Consider the following 12,259-nt stretch of genomic DNA (forward strand, 5'->3'; position numbering starts at 1 on the left):
TGACCTAAAAAATAACTTCAAAATAATGTTTGAAACTCTTAAAGAGGAAATGAGAAATTCCCTGAAAGAAATGGAGGAAAACACAAACAAAAAATTGAAAGACACCAGCAAATCCCTCAAATACAACCAAGAAAAATAAATCAAACATATGAAACTATTCAAGATTTGAAAACTGAAATAGAGACAATAAAGAAAACACAAGCTGATCGAAGTATAAAAATAGAAATAATGAGAAAATGATCTGGAATCACAAATGCAAGCATGAACAGCAGAATACAAGAGATGGAAGAGAGAATCTCAAGCGCTGAAGATACAATAGAGGAAATAGACTCATCAGTTAGAGAAAGCATTAAATCTAACAGAAGCTTAACCTAAAATATTCAGGAAATATGAGACACCATGAAAAGGCCAAATCTAAGAATAATAGGTATAGAAGAAGGAGAAAAAGTTCAACTCAGAAGCACAGAAAATATATTTACCAAAATCAGAGAAGAAAACTTTCCCAACCTAAAGAAAGATATGCCTATGAATATACAAGAAGCTTACAAAACACCAAATAGACTAGATCCAAAAAAAGTCCTCTTGCCACATAATAATCAAAACACTAAAGATACAGAGTAAAGAAAGAATATTAAGAGCTGCAAAGGAAAAAGGCCAAGTAACATATAAAGGTAGACCTATCAGAATTACACCTGACTTCTCATTGTAGACAATGAAAGCCAGAAGGTGTTATTCAGACATTAAAAGACAATGGATGCTAGCCCAGACTATATACCCAGCAAAACTTTCAATCACCATAGAAAGACAAAACAAGATATTCCATGACAAAATTAGATTTCACCAATACCTAGCCACAAACCCAGTTCTATACAAAATACTAGAAGGAAAACTCCAACCCAAGATGTAGTAGGAGGAGACTGGGTCCTTTGTTTTGTCCCACCTGGCTAGCTTATACCTGAAAGAATCACACAGAAATTGTATTAATTAAATTACTGCCTGGCCCATTAGCTCTAGCCTCTTATTGGCTAACTCTCACATCTTGATTAACCCATTTCTATCAAATCTGTGTATCATCACGTGACTGTGGCTTACTGGCAAGATTCTAGCCTATGTCCATCTCAGACCAGAGATTCATGGTATCTGCTACTCTGGCCTTCTTCACAGAATTCTGTTCTGTCATTACCATCTACCTGAGATCTGCCCTATCAACTAGGCCAAGGTAGTTGGCCTAGTTACTTTAATAACCAATAAAAGCAACACAAATACAGAAGGACCTCCTATACAATTTCCCCTTTTCTGTTTAAACAAAAAGAAAGGTTTTAACACAGTAAAATTACATACAGCAGGTATCAAGCAAGAATTACAATTACAGTATTTATATCTATTTTATCTTTTATCATAATAAAGGAAACTATAACTGTAACTATCTATTTTTCAACTCCATCAAAAACTCCAGAAGGATATAATATTACCTAAGTAAACGAGAAGTAAGCAACTTCCAAAACTCTAGAAATGACAGAGACATCTCACTGCCTGGAGAGTCACCCAAAGATTTTCTGTACTGTTGGGGCATCCATCTTTGGCCTTCAGGCCCATAGTGTCCAGCAGACTTTTCCATGAAGCAGGGAATTTCAAAGACAGTTCGGTCATTTTCTTTTGTATCCTGCAGAATGTCTCGTAAACTCTTTCATGAAACAGGAACCCCGAAGGATCATCTCACCTTTAGGCAAGTTCAAGCTCTGACCCAAGATGGACACTGGTTAAACTCATGCCAGTAAGCCACAGTCAAGTGGTGATACAGATTATTAGATATGGGTTAAAAGAATATGTAAGAGTTAGCCAAGAAGAGGCTAGATATAATGGGCCAGGCAGTGTTTAAAAGAATACAGTTTCCGTGTAATTATTTCAGGAATAAACTAGCCAGGTAGCCGTGCGGTGAGAATGCAGCCCGCTGCTCCTTACTATAGACTAATGTGAATGATCTGCTTGCTACTAGAGTTCAAGTGATCTCTGGCCTCAGTTATTGCCAAGAGCCAATCTTGTTCCACGATCCTGAAGCAGTCCAGGAGGCATGAGTTGATGGTTGTGGCTCCTGCACCCACAGTCTGGGCCACCTTCTGGGGCTATGTTGATGCACCTGGCCCATGCTGCCACAGTAACAAAAAGTATCTGAGTGGCCTGAACTGCCATCTGGGGCCATAGTGACATCTGGACCACACTGTTGTTGAGGACCATGTTTGGTTCTATGGTTCTACCACACCTGGAATGGTCTGTGGTCCTATCACACCCAGGATCTGTGTTGATCACATAGTGCCATCAAATGCCACATGGATGCCCAGGGTCTAAGCTAAAATCTGTGACCATGTTGGTGTCTGAAGGCTGTGCTATAGTCGGGGTCAGGCCTATGTGAGTCCTGACACCTAGGACCATGATGTCGTCAGGGCCAGGTCTGCTGCAAGAGAACTGTCCGTGCTCCTTTTTGCAGACTATGTTGAGTGGGATGGCAAAGGCAGTGATGCAGATGGGGCAGTGAGCTGATGGATTCACCAGCCCAGCTATCTCCCAGGCCCGGAACCAGGGCTATGAGTTGGGCTAACTCAGCAACTACCTCATCTATAAGCTGTTGAAGCATGTGAAGGAGACAGAACGACAGATCCAAAGCTGCAGGATTACTACGACACAGGACAGCAAATGGATATCTTAGAGGAGCCGCAGTGAGAGCCCATTGACAGTGGTGAAGCAGAGACCAGAGGCTATAAGCCAGACTGATAACTTATGGCAAGGAACACTTGCAGGTGATGATGAGGGAGCTAAAGAGTGAGCTGTATGGCACACTGAATCATCTTACCGATTCCATGAAGAGATTCTTCTCCTTTAAGTTTTTGTTTAGTTTGTTTTGCTTTGTTTGCTTGCTTTGTTTTTTTTTTTTTTTTTAATTTGCTTTGTTGTGGGGAACTTGCAAGAGTAGAGGGCAGATGAGGGGGGACAGGGAGATGAGTGGAATGAGATGCATGATGTGAAATCTGCAAAGAATCAATAAAAGTTAAAAAAGAAACAAACTTGAGTCAAGTAAAAAAAGTAAAAATTCAAAGACATATTTTAATTTTATATAGTGAAAGGTGAAAAGCTAAAACACTTTTTATTAGAATAAATGCTAGTATATTACTATTTATATTGCTATACAAGGCAATATTTGGGGGTATGGTTCTAAATATACTAACAGGGATATTTTTGTTTCTTATATTTAATATATATGTGCCTAAATTATTTGTACATATTTCCTCTTTTGCACAGACACAGATAAGAACTGGCAGGAAAGTTTTAACATTATGAGAAAATTTAAGATTCCATCTAGTCTCATCAAAAAGGGAAAGAGTGAACAGCCTGGAAATCACCAAAGAATAATTTTTGCCCATGTTGGGTTACAATATTCTATAGCATCATAAGATTATAAGGAATTAAAAAGTTTCTTTGTACACTGAAGGCAGTGTAAGAAGAGTTATAGAAGAAAGACACATCAGGCCCTGAATTAAAAAAAAAATGTGATTCATAGTGAATTATTTAATAGCTACTTATGTAAATCAAGTTCCTTAAAAAGTTTGAAATCATAAAAACCCTAACCCCAAAAGTAATGAAACAAAACAAAAACAAACTGCACAGCGCAAACCATAAAACCAACCTGGAATATTTTTCTGAGAAAAAGGGCCCCTTCTCAAGAAGAGCCTTGTGAACATCTGGCTAAATGTTGGACTAGAAGCTGTTTCTTTGTGATCTAATGAAGACATAAAATCAGAAAAAAAAACCAGATTATTCCTAAGAGATAAAGATGGTGAGGGCCTAGGAAACTGAAAAAGGCAATGATAAGAAGTTGGGAAAGTAAGGACAAGATGGGCTGCACAGATAAAAGAAGCCAAACTGAAATCCGCTCCAGGAATGGCTTCCTGAAGTACTTAGGACTAAGATCTCATTATTTGTGTGTGTTTATGTGTAACTGATGAAGAATCAAAATAAGCATGTGTGAATATGTTAAAGAGTTAAAAAGAAAAAAATGAACAAAAATAGCACAGAAATACAAAACTTCAAAAAAAAGAGTACACTCCTACTTTTTATTTTATTTATTTTTTTATTATTTTGCATTCCATCCACAGTTCTCACTCCCATGCTTCCTCCTTTTCTCTTCCCCTCTCCTTCAACCCACCTCCACATCCACTTCTCCCAATGGTTAAGGACTTCCATGTGGAGTCAACAAAGTCTGGCACATTAAGTTGTAGCAGGACAAAATACCTCCCTCCTGAATTAAGGCTGAGCATGGCAACCCACCAAAGGGAATGGGCTCCAAAAAACTAGTCCATGCACCAGGGATAGATCTTGGTCCTACTGCCAGGGGCCCCTCACGTAGTCCAAACTTCACCACTGTCTCCCACATATGGAGGGCATAGTTCAGTCCCAATAGAGGCTCCCAAAACTGTTGATCTATACTTCATGAGTTTCCATGAACTTGGTTCAGCTGTCAATGTAGATTTCTCTATCATGATGTTGACTTTTCTTATTCACATGTTACCTCCTTCCTCTCCTCAATTGATTCTCAGAGCTCAACCTAGTACTTGTGAATCTCTGCATCTGGTTCCATCAGTTCCTGAATGGAGTCTCAATGATGATTTCTGGAGTCTTCACCAATTTCATTACAACAAAGGCCAGTTTGGTCACCCTCTCCAGTCTTGCTAGGAATCTTAGCGGGGATCATCCTTGTGAATTCTTGGGAATTTCCCTAGCACTAGGTTTCTCCCTAACCTCATAGTGGCTCTCTCTATGAAGATCTCTCTTTCATTGCTCTCCAAATCTGTCCCTCTCCTCCCTCAACAATTCCATTTTCTCCCATCCCCAATTTACCCAGGAGATATCCTTTAATTTCTCTTCCCAGGGCTATCCATATGTCCCTCTTTGGTTCTTCCTTGTTACCTAGTTTCTATGGAGCTGTGGAATGTAGTCTGGTTCATTAATCATCAGGGAAATGCAAATCAAAATGACTCTGAGATACAATCTTATACTTGCCACAATGGCTAAGATCAAAATTACTGAGGACAGCTTATGTTGGAGAGCATGTGGAGTCAAGGGAACACTCCTTCACTGCTGGTGGGAATTCACACTTGTACATCCACTTTGCAAATTAGTATGGTGGTTTCACAGAAAATGGGGATCAGTCTATTTCAAGAACTAGGGATACCAATTTTGAGCATATACCTAAAGGATACTCAATCATACCATGAGAAAACTTGATCAGCTATGTTCATAACAGCTCATTACTCATAGTTGCCAGAACTTGGAAACAATCTAGATGCTTCTCAACCAAAGAATCGATAAAGAAAATGTGGCACATTTACACATTGAAGTATTCAGATGTAAAAGACATCCCGAGTAAGGTAACCCAGATCCAGAAAGACAAACACAGTATATACTCACTCATAAGTGGAGATTGGATGTAAAGCAACAGAGTGCAGTTTAAATAAGAAGAGCTTGTGTAAAACTCCACAGCAGCAGATGTATAAACTTTATCACAAAAATATAAGAAATGTCAAAAAAGTAATGTCATTTGGGAAACAGGATTCTTTTGAGGATTCTTAGTCCCATTAATAAAAAAATTAAAAATAGAGTTTGGAGGAAGCTTATTCATCTTATTAGAGTTTGACAAAAGTAGCATTTCAGGCAAGTTGCAGCTCTCAGCACCTCTAGGGACAGAGATGGAGAAGAGAGTCACAGATTTTTAAGTTTTTGCTCTAAAAAATCGGGGATGTCTAGCAATGGAGGAAGCAGTGGCATGACAGAAAGGCAGAGTGAGAGGGCTTGAAGCGTCACAGAAAGCATCATAAGCTTTTGCCAGCATCTGAAAAAGAGACAGAAATAAGGGAAGGAAGAATTCTACTTTTCTATTAGAACTCAGAAAAGAAGTTTGACTTAGTGGTCCTGTGTGGAGAAAGCCCTGAGAGAATGCACGTAGATCATCCAATGGAGGGAATAATTATTCTCCCTATATAGCATCTTCCTGAATATTAACCTTCATCAGGCGATGAAAGGAGACTGAGACAGAGACCCACATTGGAGCACCAGACTACAACCCCAAGGTCCAAATCAGGAGCAAAAGGAGAGAGAGCATGAGCAAGGAACTCAGGACTGCGAGGGGTGCACCCACACACTGAGACAATGGGGATGATCTATCGGGAACTCACCAAGGACAGCTGGCCTGGGTCTGAAAAAGCATGGGATAAAATCAGACTCGCTGAATATAGCAGACAATGAGGACTACTGAGAACTCAAGAACAATGGTAATGGGTTTTTGATCCTACTGCATGTACTGGCTTTGTGGGAACCTAGGCAGTTTGGATGCTCACCTTACTAGACCTGGATGGAGGTGGGTAGTCCTTGAACTTCCCACAGAACAGGGAACCCTGATTGCTCTTTGGGCTGATGAAGGAGGGGGACTTGGCCGGGGGAGGGAAATGGGAGGCAGTGGCGGGGAGGAGGCAGAAATATTTAATAAATAATTAAAATAAATAAATAAATAAATTATTCTCCCTAGTTTCTTAGCATGTCTGGAAAAAAAATTCTTACCAGTTGATCCAGAAGCCTGGCAGTATTAACTTTTAAGGGAAGAGACAAATAATGCTTTGAAGCAAATTGAAAGATCATGTCTCCACCCAGGGCCAGATGTAGAACTCAGAATCCATTCTTTTGTTCTAGAGAAAAAATTGTTGCTTAATGGACCTCAGTGAAGCCCTGTTTACCCCCATCTTTTCATAGAGTATTTCAGTTTTAAGAATGGAAATTGTGAAGTTTCCCTTTCTAGTCTTACCAGGAAAACAGGAGCTGAGGTTCACACTCATGGCCTCTAAGCCTGCTCATCCTTGGAATGTTCTCCTCTCAAGAGTTGAATCTCTAAAATCACATAAGAATATGGACATTGAGTGAATCTTCATACTTCTGGAAGGGGAAGAAAATGAAGTCAGAGGAATATCTAGCACCCATTTCTAGCATTTCTGGTCTCAAGGTAGGACAAAGCTAAGAACACATTCAACTTCAGATAAATTTTTAAAATGCTAAAAATGTTTAGATTACTTGATACTTTTATTGATTCACTGATACTTCTATTTTTGTAAATGATTAATGATAATATAATGTACATAATCTACAAATTGTAGATATTTTCTGTCTTGATTAGTTTATACAGTGACTGTGAGTTAGTAAGAACTGCTGCAACCAAGAAAAGTTAAGATGAATGGATATAAGTAAGGCCCACTCCATGAGATGAAACCCATGCCTGGCACTGCTTGGGTAGCTAAGAACCTGAGACTATATACACCATGAACACAGAGAAAAGCCAAATACTATTGTTCTGCTAAAGGAGCATAGCAATAAAATGACTCCTAATGTCATTCTGCTGTACCTATAGATCAGGGTCCTGCTGATTATCAGAGAAGCTTTCTTCTGCAGGAGATGGAAAGTAATACATAGATTCACAACTGTGTAATGTGCAGAGTGAGAGACCTTAGAACACTCAGGTTTTACTGGGATGTCATCATTGAGTCCTTCTCCCCATGGCCCAGGAAGCTATGTAGAAAAGGAGATATGATGACTGTAAGAGCCAGAGAGGATAGTTGACACCAAGGAAACAGTGTCCTCCAGACACAACAGGACTGACCCATATAAGAAGTCACACAGACTGTGGCAGCATATGTAGGGCCTGCACAGGTCCAAGCCATGCAGGGTCCCAGTGATGAGATGGAGAAGTGGACATGTGCTCCAGTTCCTAACCAAGAATGTATATCCAATTAACAAATATTTGCAGAGGAAAAATTATTATCTCCAATAGAGTCTTACTGGGAATAGAAGCCACACTTAAGGGCAGACTCCATGTCCAGCTGTAGATGTCAACACAAATGAATGCAAGGATATTTTTGGAGGTAATTTGGATGAATTATTTTTTACCTTGTCTTTTGTTTGCCATCCTGGTTTCAAATTTTGTGTTTAAGTGAGTTTTATTTGTGTGTTGTTTCTTTCTCTTTCTCTGTGTGTCTATGTGTGTGTGTTTCTGTATGTTTCTTTGTGTGTTTTTCATGATTTTTTATTCTTTATTTTGCCTGTATTTTCTAAAGAGAGAGAGTGAGAAAGAAAGTATGGAGATTAACATGTGGGGAGAGTGAAAAGATCTGGGAGGAGATGAGGGAGCAGAACCATGATTAGAATATATTGTATAAAAAACTCATTAAAAATCAAGAAATATTTGTTTATTCAAAATAAAATCTTAGTAGATGGGGCCACTAGGAAATTACCTTGGTTTCTCTGTTATTTAATTCCAGCCTCTTTCATTGTTTCCCTCAGCACTGTTATGAGGAATCCACTTCCTATAAAAGTTGTATTTAAAGGTTTATCAAAGTTGACTACTTAAGTGTGCCATGAAAATTGTGAGGTCTGTGTTTATCAACACAGCCTATCTTAGGGTTTTTATTGTTGTAATGAAACACCAGTCAAAAACCAGGTAGGGAAGGAAAGGGCTTATTTGATTTATACTTCCATATCACTGTTCATCTTCAGAGGAGGTCAAGACAGGAATTCAAACAGAACAGGAACCTGGAGGCAGGGACTGATTCAAAGACCATAAAGAAGTACTGCTTACTGGCTGACTCTTCATGGATCACTCAACCTGCTTTCATATGGAGCCCCATACCACCAGTCTAGGGATGTCCCCATCCATAATGGACTGGGCCTTCCCCTATTAACCACTAATTAAGAAAATGCCCCACAGACCTGCTTATAACCATAATTTATTAAGGAATTTTTTTCCTCAACTGAGGCTCTCTCCTCTCCAATGACTCTAGCTTCTGACCAATTGGCATAAAACTTGACAGTACACATCCTTAAGCTTCCAAGATTGGGCCTCCAATGTGGTTTAATGATTCCCCAAAATTGTCATTTGGTGCTAATTTGTAACATGAAGTCTGGCTTGTTGGGGTTTCTGTCCTGCCAGGTACCCCACAGTCAGCAAGGTCCCAAAGAAAATCACACAGAAAGTCCACATTAGGTTATAAACTGATTGGCCCAATAGCTCAGGCTTCTTATTAGCTCTTGTAACTTATATTAACCCATTGTTCTTATCTATGCTAGCCATATGGCTTGGTACCTTTCACAGCAGGGTAGGTCACATATTGCTTCTTTGGTGATCTGCGATGGACTGCAGGAAGAGCTTCCTGCTTCCCAGAATACTCCAGTTCTCTTTGCTCCACATCTACTTCCTGTCTGTTTTTCCCGCCTATACTTCCTGCCTTTATCAGCATTTATTTAAAATATGATTGACAGGATACAGACAATTCTCCTGCACCACTTCCCCCTCTTTTGGTGCTCAACGTGGGGCTGCATTTTAAAATGGCACAGCTTTTTTCCTGCTGAGGCTGCTGAGTCAGGAAAATTTTTCTGTGGCACCCCAGCAGCAAACGGCAAAAAGCTGTGTTAAACTGTGTTTTTTCTGTGTTTAAAATTAAGCTCTCTCAGGTTTTTAAGTGGATTTAATTGGACACATTGGATGCCAATCTGTAGTAATGGGGGAGTGGGCTGAATTCCCGGCACCCCACTAGTTTATACCCTGAAATAACAACACACAAATTTTATTAATTTAAACACTGCCTGGCCCATTAGTTCTAACCTCTTATTGGCTAACTCTTACACATTTGTTAAACCCATCTCCATTAAATTGTATCACCACTTGACTGTGGCTTGCTGGCATGAGTCTAACCACCATCCATCTCAGAGAGGAGAGCCATGGCGTCTGCCTGACTCTGCTTCTTTCTCCCAGAATTCTGTTCTGTCTACTCCACCCACCTAAGGTCTGGCTAGTCAAAAGGCCAAAGTAGCTTCTTTATTTAACCAATGAAAGTAACACATAGACAGAAGACCCTCCTACACCACTAGTTCATTGTGGGTATTTACCTTGTTATGTGAGCAAAATTCTTTTGCTGAAGGACTAAGAGATTTACAATCAATTAGAAGTGCCATACAAGAGGATGGATCATTTTTGTTTTTACCACCAACATCCTGAAATAACTGCAGTAGCTAATGAAGAGCTTAAACAAGAGCTCTATCATCACCCTTGCAGAATCTGTAAGGATTCATCAGAGAAGAAACAAACCAAATAGAATAAGACTCCTGGTTGGACTGATGGTTATAAGGAGCAAACAAACGATGTTTGTTAGGTACATAGCATACTGCCTGGTGTCACTATAGCTAGCAAACAAAAATACAAGATGTTAATTTCAATTTTGATTTCATATTATTTTCATGTTCTTGGATCTACTTATAGCTTTTATTGTTTACCCAGAATGAGACATATACTTAAATAGTATTTATTCTTTGGTTACCTAAGTTTAATTGGGTGCTTTTTATTGGGTCTGGGGTCATCCTGACCACCAGAGTATATGAAGTCAGAAGCAAACTATTCTGTTCCCCCTCCCCCAAATTACCTCAGAGGACAAAAAGGGTCTCAGATAGCTGAGTCCACAACCAAAGTTTGTGCTTCTGAAACTGTGGCAATAGGGGTGGCTTGTGGCTCCCCTTTTCCCTTTTTTATAGCAGGAAGCAAGCATTAGGTATGGACAAAAGGATTTTTACAATTTTGAGATTAAAGCTTAGAGACATACTGCATAGTAAGATCACAAGTTTTGATAACAAGGTTTCAGCTAAAATGGTGTTTATAGAGACCTGCAGATTTCCTTCCCAGGTAATAGCACTTATATAGAACTTTACAACTTTTCTGGCACAGCCAGTTTTCCACCGCAGGGAAGGATATGAAACAATGTGAAGCCAAAACTAGTAGAAGCATTTTGTTAAATCTTATGGGATAGGGGTCTTGCACAAGCCTTTATTAAAAGTTCTTTGGTCCACAGCAGTTATTACTCACAAGGGGCAGGAGGTTATCATTAAAAGTTAACCTTTGGCTCTTGACAGAGGTGTTAGCTATAAGGCAAAAAGTCATTGTTAAAAGTTAACCCCTTGCTGCTGACAAAGGCAATAACGGTTTGTTCCCATTTATTTGGGGCTTATACTTTTTTATTTTATGCTTTTATTACTGGTCCTGTCATTTTTAAAAAACATCTGTCAGCCCTTGGCTTGTGCTGATATGAGGTACAAGGCTGTTAGTTCTTTACTATCTCATCACCTAAGCTAGGGTGTCAAAATACACTTTGAAGACCTGAGGCATTGATATTTGACCTACCTTGAACCTCCAGTTTTCTGACCACTCTCATTTAAAGTTCTCTGTGGTGTTGCCTTTCATGACAGAACGTTGTATTGATTCTTTAGTAGTCTCTTCAATGTGTAGGCCCCTTTTGTCTCCTTGCTTCTTTGTCTTTAGCAGCTGCTCACTATGAGTCCTGTCTAAGGCTCTAGCTTTCTTCTCTGGGATTTCCTTTCATTCCCTTCTTTTTGAGGAGCATATCTTTTCTCACTGTTACTCTTTCACTTTTATGCTCATTGTTTTCTCATTCTGACTTCTAAGGGTACCTCTTCTCCCTACGCTGGACCAAAATGTCAAACTCAAGACAAAAAAAGACACAGTAATCATCACTGGTCTGAAGGCTCAGTGTCCACAAACCATATTTCCCAACCACATCATCTTCTAAGATATTTTTCTTTAACTTTTACAGTTAAATCACTTTAATGTCCACTTTCTCTCAAGCAGTGAATTTCTGTTATATTGAGGGATTAGACAAACTTTTTCTAAGTCTGTAAAAACAAAGTAGCTCAAGCAGCCTACAAGGTTTCAGTAGGATCTTAGAGTGCATCTTTCCACATTCACTTAGGTCGCAACTGGGCACCAACCTGCCTTTTGATTGTTTGTTAGGCTCTTATACCCACACATCTGTCCGTGTGAATCATTGCGTGCACTTCAGGAAAGGTAGTGAATTGGGACCATTACTTCTCTTTGTAAAAACACAGGTTAATCAACATTAATTCTGTTATGCCTGGATCCTGAGACCTCTCAAGAAGACCACCATGGAAGCTGGGGTGTTGGTCTTCTGCTTTCCCAGTCTTTCAAATTCTTGCATCTCAAGAATAAATTTGGGGGATAGGTGTGGTTGTCAAAGGCCTTTAATCCCAAAACTATGGAGATGGAAGCAAGAGGATCTCAAAGAAACATAAAACATAGGACAATAAAACAAAAAATGATTGAAAACTTCTGTTAGTGATGTCAGAACACAGAACTGCTGGATTTCAA

The sequence above is a fragment of the Microtus pennsylvanicus genome, chromosome 3 (genome assembly GCF_037038515.1).
Source record: "Microtus pennsylvanicus isolate mMicPen1 chromosome 3, mMicPen1.hap1, whole genome shotgun sequence".
NCBI lineage: Eukaryota > Metazoa > Chordata > Mammalia > Rodentia > Cricetidae > Microtus > Microtus pennsylvanicus.